The following is a 13,329-nucleotide window of genomic DNA, read 5'->3' as shown; positions in this document are numbered from 1 at the left end:
CGGGGTGTATGGGGTCAGTCAGTTTCGGGGTGTATGGGGTCAGTCAGTGTCGGGGTGTATGGGGTCAGTCAGTGTCGGGGTATATGGGGTCAGTCAGTGTCGGGGTGTATGGGGTCAGTCAGTGTCGGGGTTCATGGGGTCAATGTCGTGGTGTATGGTGTCAGTCAGTGTCGGGGTGTTTGGGGTTAGTCAGTGTCGGGGTGTATGGGGTCAGTCAGTGTCGGGGTGTATGGGGTCAGTCGGTGTCGGGGTGTATGGGGTCAGTCAGTGTCCGGGTGTTTGGGGTCAGTCTGTGTCGAGGTGTATGGGCTCAGTCAGTGTCGGGGTGTATGGGGTCAGTCAGTGTCGGGGTGTATGAGGTCAGTCAGTGTCGGGGTTTATGGGGTCAGTCAGTGTCGGGGTGCATGTGGTCAGTCAGTGTCGGGGTGTATGTGGTCAGTCAGTCTCGGGGTGTATGTGGTCAGTCAGTGTCGGAGTATATGGGGTCAGTCAGTGTCGGGGTGTATGGGGTCAGTCAGTGTCGGGGTGTATGGGGTCAGTCAGTCTCCAGGTGTATGGGATCAGTCAGTGTCGGATTGTATGGGGTCAGTCAGTGTCGGGGTGTATGTGTTCAGTTAGTGTCCGAGTGTATGGGGTCAGTCAGTTACGGGGTGTTTGTGGTCAGTCAGTGTCGGGGTGTATAGGGTCAGTCAGTGTCGGGGTGTATGGGGTCAGTCAGTTCCGGGTGTTTGTGGTCAGTCAGTGTCGGGGTATATGGGGTCAGTCAGTGTCGGGGTGTATGGGGTCAGTCAGTGTCGGGATGTATGAGGTCAGTCAGTGTCAGGGTGTATGGGGTCAGTCAGTGTCGGGGTGTATGGTGTCAGTCAGTGTCGGGGTGTATGGGGTCAGTCAGTGTCTGGGTGTTTGGTGTCAGTCAGTGTCGAGGTGTATGGGGTCAGTCAGTTTCGGGGTGTATAGGGTCAGTCAGTGTCGGGGTGTATGGGGTCAGTCAGTGTCGGGGTTCATGGGGTCAATGTCGGGGTGTATGGTGTCAGTCAGTGTCGGTGTGTATGGGGTTAGTCAGAGTCGGGGTGTATGGAGTCAGTGTCCGAATGTATGGGGTAAGTCGGTGTCGGGGTGTATGGGGTCAGTCAGTGTCCGGGTGTTTGGGGTCAGTCAGTGTCGGGGTGTATGGGGTCAGTCAGTGTCGGCGTATATGGGGTCAGTCAGTGTCGGCATGTATGGGGTCAGTCAGTGTCGGGGTGTATGGAGTCAGTGTCCGGGTGTATGGGGTCAGTCGGTGTCGGGGTGTATGGTGTCAGTCAGTGTCGGGGTATATGGGGTCAGTCAGTGTCGGGGTGTATGGTGTCAGTCAGTGTCGGGGTTCATGGGGTCAATGTCGGGGTGTATGGTGTCAGTCAGTTTCGGGGTGTATGGGGTTAGTCAGTGTCGGGGTGTATGGGGTCAGTTAGTGTCGGGGTATATGGGGTCAGTCAGTGTCGGGGTGTATGGTGTCAGTCAGTGTCGGGGTTCATGGGGTCAATGTCGGGGTGTATGGTGTCAGTCAGTTTCGGGGTGTATGGGGTTAGTCAGTGTCGGGGTGTATGGGGTCAGTTAGTGTCGGGGTGTATGGGGTCAGTCAGTGTCGGGGTATATGGGGTCAGTCAGTGTCGGGGTGTATGGGGTCAGTCAGTGTCGGGGTGTATGGGGTCACAGTGTCGGGGTGTATGGGGTCAGTCAGTTTTGGGGTGTATGGGGTCAGTCAGTGTTGGGGTGTATGGGCTCAGTCAGAGTCGGGGTGTATGGGGTCAGTCAGTGTCGGGGTTTATGGGGTCAGTCAGTGCCGGGGTGCATGTGGTCAGTCAGTGTCGGGGTGTATGTGGTCAGTCAGTCTCGGGGTGTATGTGGTCAGTCAGTGTTGGAGTATATGGGGTCAGTCAGTGTCGGGGTGTATGGGGTCAGTCAGTGTCGGGGTGTATGGGGTCAGTCAGTCTCGAGGTGTATGTGGTCAGTCAGTGTCGGAGTATATGGGGTCAGTCAGTGTGGGGGTGTATGGGGTCAGTCAGTCTCCAGGTGTATGGGATCAGTCAGTGTCGGATTGTATGGGGTCAGTCAGTGTCGGGGTGTATGTGTTCAGTTAGTGTCCGAGTGTATGGGGTCAGTCAGTTACGGGGTGTTTGTGGTCAGTCAGTGTCGGGGTGTATAGGGTCAGTCAGTGTCGGGGTGTATGGGGTCAGTCAGTTCCGGGTGTTTGTGGTCAGTCAGTGTCGGGGTATATGGGGTCAGTCAGTGTCGGGGTGTATGGGGTCAGTCAGTGTCGGGGTGTATGAGGTCAGTCAGTGTCGGGGTGTATGGGGTCAGTCAGTGTCGGGGTGTATGGTGTCAGTCAGTGTCGGGGTGTATGGGGTCAGTCAGTGTCTGGGTGTTTGGTGTCAGTCAGTGTCGAGGTGTATGGGGTCAGTCAGTTTCGGGGTGTATAGGGTCAGTCAGTGTCGGGGTGTATGGGGTCAGTCAGTGTCGGGGTTCATGGGGTCAATGTCGGGGTGTATGGTGTCAGTCAGTGTCGGTGTGTATGGGGTTAGTCAGAGTCGGGGTGTATGGAGTCAGTGTCCGAATGTATGGGGTAAGTCGGTGTCGGGGTGTATGGGGTCAGTCAGTGTCCGGGTGTTTGGGGTCAGTCAGTGTCGGGGTGTATGGGGTCAGTCAGTGTCGGCGTATATGGGGTCAGTCAGTGTCGGCATGTATGGGGTCAGTCAGTGTCGGGGTGTATGGAGTCAGTGTCCGGGTGTATGGGGTCAGTCGGTGTCGGGGTGTATGGTGTCAGTCAGTGTTGGGGTATATGGGGTCAGTCAGTGTCGGGGTGTATGGTGTCAGTCAGTGTCGGGGTTCATGGGGTCAATGTCGGGGTGTATGGTGTCAGTCAGTTTCGGGGTGTATGGGGTTAGTCAGTGTCGGGGTGTATGGGGTCAGTTAGTGTCGGGGTATATGGGGTCAGTCAGTGTCGGGGTGCATGGGGTCAGTCAGTCTCCGGGTGTATGGGGTCAGTCAGTGTCGGGGAGTATGGAGTCCGTCAGTCTCCAGGTGTATGGGGTCAGTCAGTGTCGGGGTGTATGGGGTCAGTCAGTGTCGGGGTGTATGGGGTCAGTCAGTGTCGGGGTGTATAGGGTCAGTAAGTGTCGGGGTGTATGGGGTCACATTGTCGGGGTGTATGGGGTCAGTCAGTTTCGGGGTGTCTGGGGTCAGTCAGTGTCGGGGTGTATGGGGTCAGTCAGTGTCGGGGTATATGGGGTCAGTCAGTGTCGGGGTGTATGGGGTCAGTCAGTGTCGGGGTTCATGGGGTCAATGTCGTGGTGTATGGTGTCAGTCAGTGTCGGGGTGTTTGGGGTTAGTCAGTGTCGGGGTGTATGGGGTCAGTCAGTGTCGGGGTGTATGGGGTCAGTTGGTGTCGGTGTGTATGTGGTCAGTCAGTGTCCGGGTGTTTGGGGTCAGTCTGTGTCGGGGTGTATGGGCTCAGTCAGTGTCGGGTTGTATGTGGTCAGTCAGTCTCGGGGTGTATGTGGTCAGTCAGTTTCGGAGTATATGGGGTCAGTCAGTGTCGGGGTGTATGGGGTCAGTCAGTGTCGGGGTGTATGGGGTCAGTCAGTCTGCAGGTGTATGGGATCAGTCAGTGTCGGATTGTATGGGGTCAGTCAGTGTCGGGGTGTATGTGTTCAATCAGTGTCCGAGTGTATGGGGTCAGTAAGTTACGGGGTGTTTGTGGTCAGTCAGTGTCGGGGTGTATAGGGTTAGTCAGTGTCGGGGTGTATGCGGTCAGTCAGTTCCGGGTGTATGTGGTCAGTCAGTGTCGGGGTGTATGGGGTCAGTCAGTGTCGGGGTGTATGGTGTCAGTCAGTGTCGGGGTGTATGGGGTTAGTCAATGTCTGGGTGTTTGGTGTCAGTCAGTGTCGAGGTGTATGGGGTCAGTCAGTTTCGGGGTGTATAGGGTCAGTCAGTGTTGGGATGTATGGGGTCAGTCAGTGTCGGGGTTCATGGGGTCAATGTCGGGGTGTATGGTGTCAGTCAGTGTCGGGGTGTATGGGGTTAGTCAGTGTTGGGGTGTATGGAGTCAGTGTCCGAGTGTATGGGGTCAGTCGGTGTCGGGGTGTATGGGGTCAGTCAGTGTCCCGGTGTTTGGGGTCAGTCAGTGTCGGGGTGTATGGGGTCAGTCAGTGTCGGGGTGTATGTGGTCAGTCAGTGTCGGAGTATATGGGGTCAGTCAGTGTCGGGGTGTATGGGGTCATTCAGTGTCGGGGTGTATGGGGTCAGTCAGTGTCCGGGTGTTTGGTGTCAGTCGGTGTCGAGGTGTATGGGGTCAGTCAGTTTCGGGGTGTATAGGGTCAGTCAGTGTCCGGGTGTATGGGGTCAGTCAGTGTCCGGGTGTATGGGGTCAGTCAGTGTCGGGAAGTATGGGGTCAGTCCGTCTCCAGGTGTATAGGGTCAGTCAGTGTCGGGGTGTATGGGGTCAGTCAGTGTCGGGGTGTATGGGGTCAGTCAGTTACGGGGTGTATGGGGTCTGTCAGTGTCGGGGTGTATGGGGTCAGTCAGTGTCGGGGTATATAGGGTCAGTAAGTGTCGGGGTGTATGGGGTCACATTGTCGGGGTGTATGGGGTCAGTCAGTGTCGGGGTGTATGGGGTCACTCAGTGTCGGGGTGTATGGGGTCAGTCAGTGTCGGGATGTATGGGGTCAGTCAGTGTCCGGTTGTTTGGGGTCAGTCAGTGTCGAGGTGTATGGGGTCAGTCAGTGTCAGGGTGTATGGGGTCAGTCAGAGTTGGTGTGTATGGGGTCAGTCAGTGTCGGGGTGTATGGGGTCAGTCAGTGTCGGGGTGTATGGGGTCTGTCAGTGTCGGGGTGTATGGGGTCAGTCAGTGTCGGGGTGTATGGGGTCAGTCATTGTCCGGGTGTATGAGAACAGTCAGTTTCGGGGTGTACGAGGTCCGTCAGTGTCGGGGTGTATGGGGTCAGTCGGTGTCGGGGTGTATGGGGTCAGTCAGTGTCGGGGTGTATGGGGTCAGTCAGTGTCGGGGTGTATGGGGTCAGTCAGTGTCGGGGTGTATGGGGTCAGTCATTGTCCGGGTGTATGAGAACAGTCAGTTTCGGGGTGTACGAGGTCCGTCAGTGTCGGGGTGTATGGGGTCAGTCGGTGTCGGGGTGTATGGGGTCAGTCAGTGTCGGGGTGTATGGGGTCAGTCAGTGTCGGGGTGTATGGGGTCAGTCAGTGTCGGGGTTAATGGGGTCAATGTCGGGGTGTATGGTGTCAGTCAGTGTCGGGGTGTATGGGGTTCGTCAGTGTCGGGGTGTATGGAGTCAGTGTCCGGGTGTATGGGGTCAGTCAGTGTCGGGGAGTATGGGGTCAGTCAGTCTCCAGGTGTATGGGGTCAGTCAGTGTCGGGGTGTATGGGGTCAGTCAGTGTTGGGGTGTATGGGGTCAGTCAGTGTCAGGGTGTATGGGATCAGTAAGTGTCGGGGTGTATGTGGTCACAGTGTCGGGGTGTATGGGGTCAGTCAGTTTCGGGGTGTATGGGGTCAGTCAGTGTCGGGGTGTATGTGGTCACAGTGTCGGGGTGTATGGGTTCAGTCAGTTTTGGGGTGTATGGTGTCAGTCAGTGTCGGGGTGTATGGGGTCAGTCAGTGTTGGGATGTATGGGGTCACTCAGTGTCGGGGTGTATGGGGTCAGTCAGTGTCAGGGTGTATGGGGTCAGTCAGTGTCGGATTGTATGGGGTCAGTCAGTGTCGGGGTGTATGTGTTCAGTCAGTGTCCGAGTGTATGGGGTCAGTCAGTGTCGGGGTGTATGGGGTCAGTCAGTTTCGGGGTGAATGGGGTCAGTCAGTGTCGCGGTGTATGGGATCAGTCAGTGTTGGGGTGCATGGGGTCAGTCAGTCTCCGGGTGTATGGGGTCAGTCAGTGTCGGGGAGTATGGAGTCCGTCAGTCTCCAGGTGTATGGGGTCAGTCAGTGTCGGGGTGTATGGGGTCAATCAGTGTCGGGGTGTATGGGGTCAGTCAGTGTCGGGGTGTATAGGGTCAGTAAGTGTCGGGGTGTATGGGGTCACATTGTCGGGGTGTATGGGGTCAGTCAGTTTCGGGGTGTATGGGGTCAGTCAGTGTCGGGGTGTATGGGGTCAGTCAGTGTCGGGGTTCATGGGGTCAATGTCGTGGTGTATGGTGTCAGTCAGTGTCGGGGTGTTTGGGGTTAGTCAGTGTCGGGGTGTATGGGGTCAGTCAGTGTCGGGGTGTATGGGGTCAGTTGGTGTCGGTGTGTATGGGGTCAGTCAGTGTCCGGTTGTTTGGGGTCAGTCTGTGTCGGGGTGTATGGGCTCAGTCAGTGTCGGGGTGTTTGGGGTTAGTCAGTGTCGGGGTGTATGGGGTCAGTCAGTCTCGGGGTGTATGTGGTCAGTCAGTTTCGGAGTATATGGGGTCAGTCAGTGTCGGGGTGTATGGGGTCAGTCAGTGTCGGGGTGTATGGGGTCAGTCAGTCTGCAGGTGTATGGGATCAGTCAGTGTCGGATTGTATGGGGTCAGTCAGTGTCGGGGTGCATGTGTTCAATCAGTGTCCGAGTGTATGGGGTCAGTAAGTTACGGGGTGTTTGTGGTCAGTCAGTGTCGGGGTGTATAGGGTTAGTCAGTGTCGGGGTGTATGCGGTCAGTCAGTTCCGGGTGTATGTGGTCAGTCAGTGTCGGGGTGTATGGGGTCAGTCAGTGTCGGGGTGTATGGTGTCAGTCAGTGTCGGGGTGTATGGGGTTAGTCAATGTCTGGGTGTTTGGTGTCAGTCAGTGTCGAGGTGTATGGGGTCAGTCAGTTTCGGGGTGTATAGGGTCAGTCAGTGTTGGGATGTATGGGGTCAGTCAGTGTCGGGGTTCATGGGGTCAATGTCGGGGTGTATGGTGTCAGTCAGTGTCGGGGTGTATGGGGTTAGTCAGTGTTGGGGTGTATGGAGTCAGTGTCCGAGTGTATGGGGTCAGTCGGTGTCGGGGTGTATGGGGTCAGTCAGTGTCCCGGTGTTTGGGGTCAGTCAGTGTCGGGTTGTATGGGGTCAGTCAGTGTCGGGGTGTATGTGGTCAGTCAGTGTCGGAGTATATGGGGTCAGTCAGTGTCGGGGTGTATGGGGTCATTCAGTGTCGGGGTGTATGGGGTCAGTCAGTGTCCGGGTGTTTGGTGTCAGTCGGTGTCGAGGTGTATGGGGTCAGTCAGTTTCGGGGTGTATAGGGTCAGTCAGTGTCCGGGTGTATGGGGTCAGTCAGTGTCCGGGTGTATGGGGTCAGTCAGTGTCGGGGAGTATGGGGTCAGTCCGTCTCCAGGTGTATAGGGTCAGTCAGTGTCGGGGTGTATGGGGTCAGTCAGTGTCGGGGTGTATGGGGTCAGTCAGTTACGGGGTGTATGGGGTCTGTCAGTGTCGGGGTGTATGGGGTCAGTCAGTGTCGGGGTATATAGGGTCAGTAAGTGTCGGGGTGTATGGGGTCACATTGTCGGGGTGTATGGGGTCAGTCAGTGTCGGGGTGTATGGGGTCACTCAGTGTCGGGGTGTATGGGGTCAGTCAGTGTCGGGATGTATGGGGTCAGTCAGTGTCCGGTTGTTTGGGGTCAGTCAGTGTCGAGGTGTATGGGGTCAGTCAGTGTCAGGGTGTATGGGGTCAGTCAGAGTTGGTGTGTATGGGGTCAGTCAGTGTCGGGGTGTATGGGGTCAGTCAGTGTCGGGGTGTATGGGGTCTGTCAGTGTCGGGGTGTATGGGGTCAGTCAGTGTCGGGGTGTATGGGGTCAGTCATTGTCCGGGTGTATGAGAACAGTCAGTTTCGGGGTGTACGAGGTCCGTCAGTGTCGGGGTGTATGGGGTCAGTCGGTGTCGGGGTGTATGGGGTCAGTCAGTGTCGGGGTGTATGGGGTCAGTCAGTGTCGGGGTGTATGGGGTCAGTCAGTGTCGGGGTGTATGGGGTCAGTCATTGTGCGGGTGTATGAGAACAGTCAGTTTCGGGGTGTACGAGGTCCGTCAGTGTCGGGGTGTATGGGGTCAGTCGGTGTCGGGGTGTATGGGGTCAGTCAGTGTCGGGGTGTATGGGGTCAGTCAGTGTCGGGGTGTATGGGGTCAGTCAGTGTCGGGGTTAATGGGGTCAATGTCGGGGTGTATGGTGTCAGTCAGTGTCGGGGTGTATGGGGTTCGTCAGTGTCGGGGTGTATGGAGTCAGTGTCCGGGTATATGGGGTCAGTCAGTGTCGGGGAGTATGGGGTCAGTCAGTCTCCAGGTGTATGGGGTCAGTCAGTGTCGGGGTGTATGGGGTCAGTCAGTGTTGGGGTGTATGGGGTCAGTCAGTGTCGGGGTGTATGGGATCAGTAAGTGTCGGGGTGTATGTGGTCACAGTGTCGGGGTGTATGGGGTCAGTCAGTTTCGGGGTGTATGGGGTCAGTCAGTGTCGGGGTGTATGTGGTCACAGTGTCGGGGTGTATGGGTTCAGTCAGTTTTGGGGTGTATGGTGTCAGTCAGTGTCGGGGTGTATGGGGTCAGTCAGTGTTGGGATGTATGGGGTCACTCAGTGTCGGGGTGTATGGGGTCAGTCAGTGTCAGGGTGTATGGGGTCAGTCAGTGTCGGGGTGTATGGGGTCACAGTGTCGGGGTGTATCGGGTCAGTCAGTTTCGTGGTGTATGGGGTCATTCAGTGTCGGGGTGTATGGGGTCAGTCAGTTTCGGGGTGTATGGGGTCAGTCAGTGTCCGGGTGTATGTGGTCAGTCAGTGTCGGGGTGTATGGGGTCACAGTGTCCGGGTGTATGTGGTCAGTCAGTGTCGGGGTGTATGGGGTCAGTCAGTGTCACGGTGTATGGGGTCAGTCGGTGTCCGGGTGTATGGGATCAGTCAGTGTCGGGGTGTATGGCGTCAGTCAGTGTCGGGGTGTATGTGGTCAGTCACTGTCGGAGTGTATGGGATCAGTCAGTGTCGGGGTGTATGGGGCCAGTCAGTCTCCAGGTGTATGGGATCAGTCAGTGTCGGGGTGTATGCGGTCAGTCAGTGTCGGGGTGTATGGGGTCAGTCAGTGTCGGGGTGTATGGGGTCAGTCAGTGTCGGGATGTATGGGGTCAGTCAGTGTCTGGTTGTTTGCGGTTAGTCAGTGTCGAGGTGTATGGGGTCAGTCAGTGTCAGGGTGTATGGGGTCAGTCAGAGTTGGTGTGTATGGGGTCAGTCAGTGTCGGGGTGTATGGGGTCAGTCAGTCGGGGTGTATGTGGTCAGTGAGTGTTGGGGTGGATAGGGTCAGTCAGTGTCAGGGTGTATGGGCTCTGTCAGTTTCCGGGTGTATGGGGTCTGTAAGTGTTGGGGTATACGGGGTCAGTCAGTGTCGGGGTGTATGGGATCAGTCAGTGTTGGGGTGCATGGGGTCAGTCAGTCTTCGGGTGTATGGGGTCAGTCAGTGTCGGGGAGTATGGGGTCCGTCAGTCTCCAGGTGTATGGGGTCAGTCAGTGTCGGGGTGTATGGGGTCAGTCAGTGTCGGGGTGTATTGGGTCAGTCAGTGTCCGGGTGTATGTGGTCAGTCAGTGTCGGGGTGTATGGGGTCAGTCAGTGTCGGGGTATATAGGATCAGTAAGTGTCGGGGTGTATGGGGTCACATTGCCGGGGTGTATGGGGTCAGTCAGTTTCGGGGTGTATGGGGTCAGTCAGTGTCGGGGTGTATGGGGTCACAGTGTCGGTGTGTATGGGGTCAGTCAGTTTTGGGGTGTATGGGGTCAGTCAGTGTCGGGGTGTATGGGCTCAGTCAGTGTCGGGGTGTATGGGGTCAGTCAGTGTCGGGGTGTATGAGGTCAGTCAGTTTCGGGGTTTATGGGGTCAGTCAGTGTCGGGGTGCATGTGGTCAGTCAGTGTCGGGGTGTATGTGGTCAGTCAGTCTCGGGGTGTATGTGGTCAGTCAGTGTCGGAGTATCTGGGGTCAGTCAGTGTCGGGGTGTATGGGGTCAGTCAGTGTCGGGGTGTATGGGGTCAGTCAGTCTCCAGGTGTATGGGATCAGTCAGTGTCGGATTGTATGGGGTCAGTCAGTGTCGGGGTGTATGTGTTCAGTCAGTGTCCGAGTGTATGGGGTCAGTCAGTTACGGGGTGTTTGTGGTCAGTCAGTGTCGGGGTGTATAGGGTCAGTCAGTGTCGGGGTGTATGGGGTCAGTCAGTGTCGGGGTGTATGAGGTCAGTCAGTGTCGGGGTGTATGGGGTCAGTCAGTGTCGGGGTGTATGGTGTCAGTCAGTGTCGGGGTGTATGGGGTCAGTCAGTGTCCGGGTGTTTGGTGTCAGTCAGTGTCGAGGTGTATGGGGTCAGTCAGTTTCGGGGTGTATAGGGTCAGTCAGTGTCGGGGTGTATGGGGTCAGTCAGTGTCGGGGTTCATGGGGTCAATGTCGGGGTGTATGGTGTCAGTCAGTGTCGGGGTGTATGGGGTTATTCAGTGTCGGGGTGTATGGAGTCAGTGTCCGGGTGTATGGGGTCAGTCGGTGTCGGGGTGTATGGGGTCAGTCACTGTCGGGGTATATGGGGTCACAGTGTCGGGGTGTATCGGGTCAGTCAGAGTCGGGGTGTATGGGGTCAGTCAGTGTCGGGGTGTATGGGGTCAGTCAGTGTCGGGGTGTATGGTGTCAGTCAGTGTCGGGGTGTATGGGGTTAGTCAATGTCTGGGTGTTTGGTGTCAGTCAGTGTCGAGGTGTATGGGGTCAGTCAGTTTCGGGGTGTTTTGGGTCAGTCAGTGTTGGGGTGTATGGGGTCAGTCAGTGTCGGGGTTCATGGGGTCAATGTCGGGGTGTATGGTGTCAGTCAGTGTCGGGGTGTATGGGGTTAGTCAGTGTCGGGGTGTATGGAGTCAGTGTCCGAGTGTATGGGGTCAGTCGGTGTCGGGGTGTATGGGGTCAGTCAGTGTCCCGGTGTTTGGGGTCAGTCAGTGTCGGGGTGTATGGGGTCAGTCAGTGTCGGGGTGTATGTGGTCAGTCAGTGTCGGAGTATATGGGGTCAGTCAGTGTCGGGGTGTATGGGGTCATTCAGTGTCGGGGTGTATGGGGTCAGTCAGTGTCCGGGTGTTTGGTGTCAGTCGGTGTCGAGGTGTATGGGGTCAGTCAGTTTCGGGGTGTATAGGGTCAGTCAGTGTCCGGGTGTATGGGGTCAGTCAGTGTCCGGGTGTATGGGGTCAGTCAGTGTCGGGGAGTATGGGGTCAGTCCGTCTCCAGGTGTCTGGGGTCAGTCAGTGTCGGGGTGTATAGGGTCAGTCAGTGTCGGGGTGTATGGGGTCAGTCAGTTTCGGGGTGTATGGGGTCTGTCAGTGTCGGGGTGTATGGGGTCAGTCAGTGTCGGGGTATATAGGGTCAGTAAGTGTCGGGGTGTATGGGGTCATATTGTCGGGGTGTATGTGGTCAGTCAGTGTCGGGGTGTATGGGGTCACTCAGTGTCGGGGTGTATGGGGTCAGTCAGTGTCAGGGTGTATGAGGTCAGTCAGTGTCGGGGTGTATGGGGTCACAGTGTCAGGATATATGGGGTCAGTCAGTGTCGGGGTGTATGGGGTGAGTGTCGGGGTGTATGGGGTCAGTGCCGGGGTGTATGGGGTCAGTCAGAGTCGGGGTGCATGGGGTCAGTCAGTGTCGGGGTGTATGGGGTCTGTCAGTGTCGGGGTGTATGGGGTCAGTCAGTGTCGGGGTGTATGGGGTCAGTCATTGTCCGGGTGTATGAGAACAGTCAGTTTCGGGGTGTACGAGGTCCGTCAGTGTCGGGGTGTATGGGGTCAGTCGGTGTCGGGGTGTATGGGGTCAGTCAGTGTCGGGGTGTATGGGGTCAGTCAGTGTCGGGGTGTATGGGGTCAGTCAGTGTCGGGGTTAATGGGGTCAATGTCGGGGTGTATGGTGTCAGTCAGTGTCGGGGTGTATGGGGTTCGTCAGTGTCGGGGTGTATGGAGTCAGTGTCCGGGTGTATGGGGTCAGTCAGTGTCCGGGTGTATGGGGTCAGTCAGTGTCCGGGTGTATGGGGTCAGTCAGTGTCGGGGTGTATGGGGTCAGTCAGTGTCGGGGTATATAGGATCAGTAAGTGTCGGGGTGTATGGGGTCACATTGCCGGGGTGTATGGGGTCAGTCAGTTTCGGGGTGTATGGGGTCAGTCAGTGTCGGGGTGTATGGGGTCACAGTGTCGGTGTGTATGGGGTCAGTCAGTTTTGGGGTGTATGGTGTCAGTCAGTGTCGGGGTGTATGGGGTCAGTCAGTGTTGGGATGTATGGGGTCACTCAGTGTCGGGGTGTATGGGGTCAGTCAGTGTCAGGGTGTATGGGGTCAGTCAGTGTCGGATTGTATGGGGTCAGTCAGTGTCAGGGTGAATGTGTTCAGTCAGTGTCCGAGTGTATGGGGTCAGTCAGTGTCGGGGTGTATGGGGTCAGTCAGTTTCGGGGTGAATGGGGTCAGTCAGTGTCGCGGTGTATGGGATCAGTCAGTGTTGGGGTGCATGGGGTCAGTCAGTCTCCGGGTGTATGGGGTCAGTCAGTGTCGGGGAGTATGGAGTCCGTCAGTCTCCAGGTGTATGGGGTCAGTCAGTGTCGGGGTGTATGGGGTCAATCAGTGTCGGGGTGTATGGGGTCAGTCAGTGTCGGGGTGTATGGGGTCAGTCAGTGTCGGGGTGTATGGGGTCAGTCAGTGTCACGGTGTATGGGGTCAGTCGGTGTCCGGGTGTATGGGATCAGTCAGTGTCGGGGTGTATGGCGTCAGTCAGTGTCGGGGTGTATGTGGTCAGTCACTGTCGGAGTGTATGGGATCAGTCAGTGTCGGGGTGTATGGGGCCAGTCAGTCTCCAGGTGTATGGGATCAGTCAGTGTCGGGGTGTATGCGGTCAGTCAGTGTCGGGGTGTATGGGGTCAGTCAGTGTCGGGGTGTATGGGGTCAGTCAGTGTCGGGATGTATGGGGTCAGTCAGTGTCTGGTTGTTTGCGGTTAGTCAGTGTCGAGGTGTATGGGGTCAGTCAGTGTCAGGGTGTATGGGGTCAGTCAGAGTTGGTGTGTATGGGGTCAGTCAGTGTCGGGGTGTATGGGGTCAGTCAGTCGGGGTGTATGTGGTCAGTGAGTGTTGGGGTGGATAGGGTCAGTCAGTGTCAGGGTGTATGGGCTCTGTCAGTTTCCGGGTGTATGGGGTCTGTAAGTGTTGGGGTATACGGGGTCAGTCAGTGTCGGGGTGTATGGGATCAGTCAGTGTTGGGGTGCATGGGGTCAGTCAGTCTTCGGGTGTATGGGGTCAGTCAGTGTCGGGGAGTATGGGGTCCGTCAGTCTCCAGGTGTATGGGGTCAGTCAGTGTCGGGGTGTATGGGGTCAGTCAGTGTCGGGGTGTAT

Source organism: Pristiophorus japonicus, chromosome 13 (genome assembly GCF_044704955.1).
Source record: "Pristiophorus japonicus isolate sPriJap1 chromosome 13, sPriJap1.hap1, whole genome shotgun sequence".
Taxonomy (NCBI): Eukaryota; Metazoa; Chordata; class Chondrichthyes; family Pristiophoridae; genus Pristiophorus; species Pristiophorus japonicus.
Note: the sequence above shows the minus strand (reverse complement) of the source record.